This window comes from Aulostomus chinensis, chromosome 17 (genome assembly GCF_037954235.1).
Source record: "Aulostomus chinensis isolate RoL2024-O1b breed Wild chromosome 17, RoL_Achi_v1.0, whole genome shotgun sequence".
NCBI lineage: Eukaryota > Metazoa > Chordata > Actinopteri > Syngnathiformes > Aulostomidae > Aulostomus > Aulostomus chinensis.
Window position 1 is genome coordinate 18779043 of NC_141336.1, and position 6065 is coordinate 18785107.

Below are 6065 nucleotides of genomic sequence, written 5' to 3' on the forward strand. Positions count from 1 at the left end.
CTGCATAAAGTCTCACGAGTCATCACATACACTTTAATCCAAAATAGTCATTGCTTTTGGTGTTTAACATGCACAGTGAAAATAAAGTCATGAGATTGAAAATTACAGTGTGAAATTTTATGTGAAAGCAGCACACAATTGTAAAGTACAAAGAAAATTACACATGATATAAATATTGTATTTCCTCTCATTTTTTATTTTAAAAAGTATTCAGCTCCCCTGAGTCAATACTTTGAGGAACCTCCTTTTGCTGCAGTTACAGCTGTAAGTCTTTCTGGGTGTGTCTCTAGCAGCTTGGCACACCCAGAGAAAACGGCAGTTTTCAGATCTTGCCACAGATTCTCAATTGGATTTAGGTCTGGATGTTGACTGGGCCTTCCTAACACATGAATGTTCTGTTTTAAACCATTCCATTGTAGCCCTGGCTTTATGTTTAGGGTCATTGTCCTGCTGGAAGGTGAACCTTCACCCCAGTCAAAAGTCTCTTGCAGAGTCCAACAGGTTTTCTTCCAAGGTTGCCCTGTATTTAGCTCCATCCCCCTTCCCTGTCCCTGCTGTAGAGAAGCAGCCCTGGAGCCTGATGCTGCCACCACCATGTTTGACAGTGGGGATGGTTTGTTCAGAGTGATGTGCAGTGTTCGTTTTCCGCCACACGTAGCATTTTGCATCTAGACCAAAATGTTCAATCTTGGTCTCATCTGACCAGAACACCTTCTTCCATATGTTTGCGGATGATTGCTTGAACAGTGCTCTGTGAGGCGTTCAAAGCTTGGGAAATCTTTTTATAGCCAAACCCTGCTTTAAACTCCTGTAGCAGTTGGAAGGCGGAGGAGATGAGTGGCAGTGGGTAACTCTTCTTTATAGTGATCTCATTCAGTCCTCATTGTAGGGTCTCATAGTCTTGTCCTTCTTCTCAATGAAGAAAAAAAACTGTTTCAGCAGGAGATGAAGAAGGCCGAATGATGCCTGCGGCCAGGGAGTCGTTGATGGAAGTCTCCATGACTTTTCTCTTGAGCTCAGACAGAGAGTACAGGAGCCCCTTGGGAGGTGATGGACCAGGCAGGAGATCTATGGCATAGTTGGCAGGGGCAGAGATGTCTAGTGGTTGCCTTCCATGTCACGATCCCTGTCTTGTGCTTCCTGTTTTATTTTGTAGTCATGTCCTGTCTTCCTGACCTCCCTCCTGTGATTACCTTATATGTCTCACCTGGGTGATTGCACCACCTGTGTCTTGTTTTCCCTCATGTATTTAACCTCTGTGCTTCCCCTGCTCAGTGTGGGTCCATTGTTGTATGTTTCCTGTTGGCGCGTGTTGCCAGCCTCACGTGAAGTTCTCAAGTTTCCCCATCTCAATAAAACCTTTTGTGCACCATCCTAACTGTCTGCACTTGGGTCTACTTCCCCCCCTCACCCACTACTCACGACATTCCATTGTGACCTTGTGTGTGTATTACAATGCAGTAAAGCCTAGTGGTGCCACCACCATGTTTGACAGTGGGGTGGTTTTCATGTGAATATCATGATTACTGTTGTACATGTGGTAACTGAAAATGATAGATTATCTTTGTCACTCAAATTGAGCAAAGATAAGAAAAGGGCCGTCCACACCATTATAGACGATGGCCCTTTGCTTGACTCTTCCAACATGACCCCTGAGGACAGGGCAAAAATTGGAAATGATTCTGGGAGGATCAAGTCCAAATGGAGGCTGCTTAGGAAGAACCAGAGCCCGGGGCCAGGGGTGTCACACTGCGGGGATCTGCCAAGGTTGATGTACAAGACGCGTCGGTGCTTGTCTTTTTAGAACACTTGTTGAGAACTTCACCTCACCCAATGTTCATTTCCATTTGACGGATGGTTGCTTCACCTGGTTCTGTAAAAGTGAAGATTTTTCCTGTTCCTGACATCGGTGATGTGTTGTAATCATTTTCGTGATTCCAGGCAAGAAATTAGAGTTTTGACAGCTTATTTGAGTTCAGGAGATCCGGAGCATCTGTTTAACACATTCAGTTTGAGCTGAGGATGATATATTTGGAACCACAGTCAATCAATCAATCAATCAATCAATCAATCAATCAATCAATCAATCAATCAATCAATCAAGTATCAGCTGCTCTTATGGCATAGCTGAATTAAATTGATTAATTCGAGCAGTATCTGATCAGAGACCTCTGATGTTGGAAATGATTCTGGGAGGATAGAGTTCAAACAGGGACTGCTTAGGAAGAACCAGAGCCCGGCCGAGGTGTGTCAGACTGCCAGGATCTGCTATGGTGATGTCCAAGACGAGTCGGCACTTGTCTTTTTATAGCTTCCATTTCTGTTTGACTCACAGTTGCTATACGTGGTTCTATAGAAGTGATGACTTATCCTGTTCCTGGCATCAGTGATGTGTTGTAATCAATCTTGTGATTCCTGGGAAGAAATTAGAGTTTTGACAGCTTATTTGACTTTGGACTTATCTTGGTCTCCACCACCTCAGGAGGGGTCTTTCAGTCTGACCTTGGGACCTCCAGGCTAGACTCAGCGTGGATGTTCCTGTACACGGAGTCAGCCGCTTGGCTATGCTGCTCCATGTACGTTCTTACACCCTGCTCCTGTGTGCTGTCTCAGGCCTGTCAGTCTTGAACTGAGTGCCCTCTCTAGTGCTGCCATGAGTCAGGCCTCCTCCTTTCTTTCATACAGGCCTCTACAGTTACTGGCAGGAATTCTTGATCTTATCAGCAAGTTCTTCTATCTGGTGGTGGTACATGTTGTGTTGGAGCTTGTCCCTCCATGATTATTCATCTTCCTCCTTTTCTGCATTGCTGGGGCTCCCTTGTCTTGATGTCAGTGGCCTCTATTCCCTTTGGACAGATTGTTCCACCAGCTGGGTATCTGATGCCTGGCCAGGCTCACGTGTTGATGACTCAGACCTCTCTCTCTCTCTCTGGAGGTATCTGGCTGTGGCTTAATTCCTTTACCATCCAGCCACCCCGACCCCGGTTGCCACGGCTGAGTGATGAATTACCCTCTGAGGAGACTCACTCCTGTCTCCTATTTGTGTGCATTAAGGAGCTCCAGAAACATGTTGGAAAGCTAACTGCTAGTCAGCTTAGCTGCCGTGAATGCTAGTAGTGCCGTGCAGCTGCATAAAGTCTCATGAGTCATCACATACACTTTAATCCAAAATGGACTTTGCTTGTGGTGTTTAACATGCACAGTGAAAATAAATCATGAATTAAAAATACAGTGGCTTAAAAAAGGTATTCATACCCCTTGAACAAATACATATATTTTATTGGAATTTTATGTGAAAGCGGCACACAATTGTAAAGTACAAAGAAAATTACACATGATATAAATATTGTATTTCCTCTAATTTTTTATTTTAAAAAGTATTCAGCTCCCCTGAGTCAATACTTTGAGGAACCTCCTTTTGCTGCAGTTACAGCTGTAAGTCTTTCTGGGTGTGTCTCTAGCAGCTTGGCACACCCAGAGAAAACGGCAGTTTTCAGATCTTGCCACAGATTCTCAATTGGATTTAGGTCTGGATTTTGACTGGGCCTTCCTAACACATGAATGTTCTGTTTTAAACCATTCCATTGTAGCCCTGGCTTTATGTTTAGGGTCATTGTCCTGCTGGAAGGTGAACCTTCACCCCAGTCAAAAGTCTCTTGCAGAGTCCAACAGGTTTTCTTCCAAGGTTGCCCTGTATTTAGCTCCATCCCCCTTCCCTGTCCCTGCTGTAGAGAAGCAGCCCTGGAGCCTGATGCTGCCACCACCATGTTTGACAGTGGGGATGGTTTGTTCAGAGTGATGTGCAGTGTTCGTTTTCCGCCACACGTAGCATTTTGCATCTAGACCAAAATGTTCAATCTTGGTCTCATCTGACCAGAACACCTTCTTCCATATGTTTGCGGATGATTGCTTGAACAGTGCTCTGTGAGGCGTTCAAAGCTTGGGAAATCTTTTTATAGCCAAACCCTGCTTTAAACTCCTGTAGCAGTTGGAAGGCGGAGGAGATGAGTGGCAGTGGGTAACTCTTCTTTATAGTGATCTCATTCAGTCCTCATTGTAGGGTCTCATAGTCTTGTCCTTCTTCTCAATGAAGAAAAAAAACTGTTTCAGCAGGAGATGAAGAAGGCCGAATGATGCCTGCGGCCAGGGAGTCGTTGATGGAAGTCTCCATGACTTTTCTCTTGAGCTCAGACAGAGAGTACAGGAGCCCCTTGGGAGGTGATGGACCAGGCAGGAGATCTATGGCATAGTTGGCAGGGGCAGAGATGTCTAGTGGTTGCCTTCCATGTCACGATCCCTGTCTTGTGCTTCCTGTTTTATTTTGTAGTCATGTCCTGTCTTCCTGACCTCCCTCCTGTGATTACCTTATATGTCTCACCTGGGTGATTGCACCACCTGTGTCTTGTTTTCCCTCATGTATTTAACCTCTGTGCTTCCCCTGCTCAGTGTGGGTCCATTGTTGTATGTTTCCTGTTGGCGCGTGTTGCCAGCCTCACGTGAAGTTCTCAAGTTTCCCCATCTCAATAAAACCTTTTGTGCACCATCCTAACTGTCTGCACTTGGGTCTACTTCCCCCCCTCACCCACTACTCACGACATTCCATTGTGACCTTGTGTGTGTATTACAATGCAGTAAAGCCTAGTGGTGCCACCACCATGTTTGACAGTGGGGTGGTTTTCATGTGAATATCATGATTACTGTTGTACATGTGGTAACTGAAAATGATAGATTATCTTTGTCACTCAAATTGAGCAAAGATAAGAAAAGGGCCGTCCACACCATTATAGACGATGGCCCTTTGCTTGACTCTTCCAACATGACCCCTGAGGACAGGGCAAAAATTGGAAATGATTCTGGGAGGATCAAGTCCAAATGGAGGCTGCTTAGGAAGAACCAGAGCCCGGGGCCAGGGGTGTCACACTGCGGGGATCTGCCAAGGTTGATGTACAAGACGCGTCGGTGCTTGTCTTTTTAGAACACTTGTTGAGAACTTCACCTCACCCAATGTTCATTTCCATTTGACGGATGGTTGCTTCACCTGGTTCTGTAAAAGTGAAGATTTTTCCTGTTCCTGACATCGGTGATGTGTTGTAATCATTTTCGTGATTCCAGGCAAGAAATTAGAGTTTTGACAGCTTATTTGAGTTCAGGAGATCCGGAGCATCTGTTTAACACATTCAGTTTGAGCTGAGGATGATATATTTGGAACCACAGTCAATCAATCAATCAATCAATCAATCAATCAATCAATCAATCAAGTATCAGCTGCTCTTATGGCATAGCTGAATTAAATTGATTAATTCGAGCAGTATCTGATCAGAGACCTCTGATGTTGGAAATGATTCTGGGAGGATAGAGTTCAAACAGGGACTGCTTAGGAAGAACCAGAGCCCGGCCGAGGTGTGTCAGACTGCCAGGATCTGCTATGGTGATGTCCAAGATGAGTCGGCACTTGTCTTTTTATAGCTTCCATTTCTGTTTGACTCACAGTTGCTATACGTGGTTCTATAGAAGTGATGACTTATCCTGTTCCTGGCATCAGTGATGTGTTGTAATCAATCTTGTGATTCCTGGGAAGAAATTAGAGTTTTGACAGCTTATTTGACTTTGGACTTATCTTGGTCTCCACCACCTCAGGAGGGGTCTTTCAGTCTGACCTTGGGACCTCCAGGCTAGACTCAGCGTGGATGTTCCTGTACACGGAGTCAGCCGCTTGGCTATGCTGCTCCATGTACGTTCTTACACCCTGCTCCTGTGTGCTGTCTCAGGCCTGTCAGTCTTGAACTGAGTGCCCTCTCTAGTGCTGCCATGAGTCAGGCCTCCTCCTTTCTTTCATACAGGCCTCTACAGTTACTGGCAGGAATTCTTGATCTTATCAGCAAGTTCTTCTATCTGGTGGTGGTACATGTTGTGTTGGAGCTTGTCCCTCCATGATTATTCATCTTCCTCCTTTTCTGCATTGCTGGGGCTCCCTTGTCTTGATGTCAGTGGCCTCTATTCCCTTTGGACAGATTGTTCCACCAGCTGGGTATCTGATGCCTGGCCAGGCTCACGTGTTGATGACT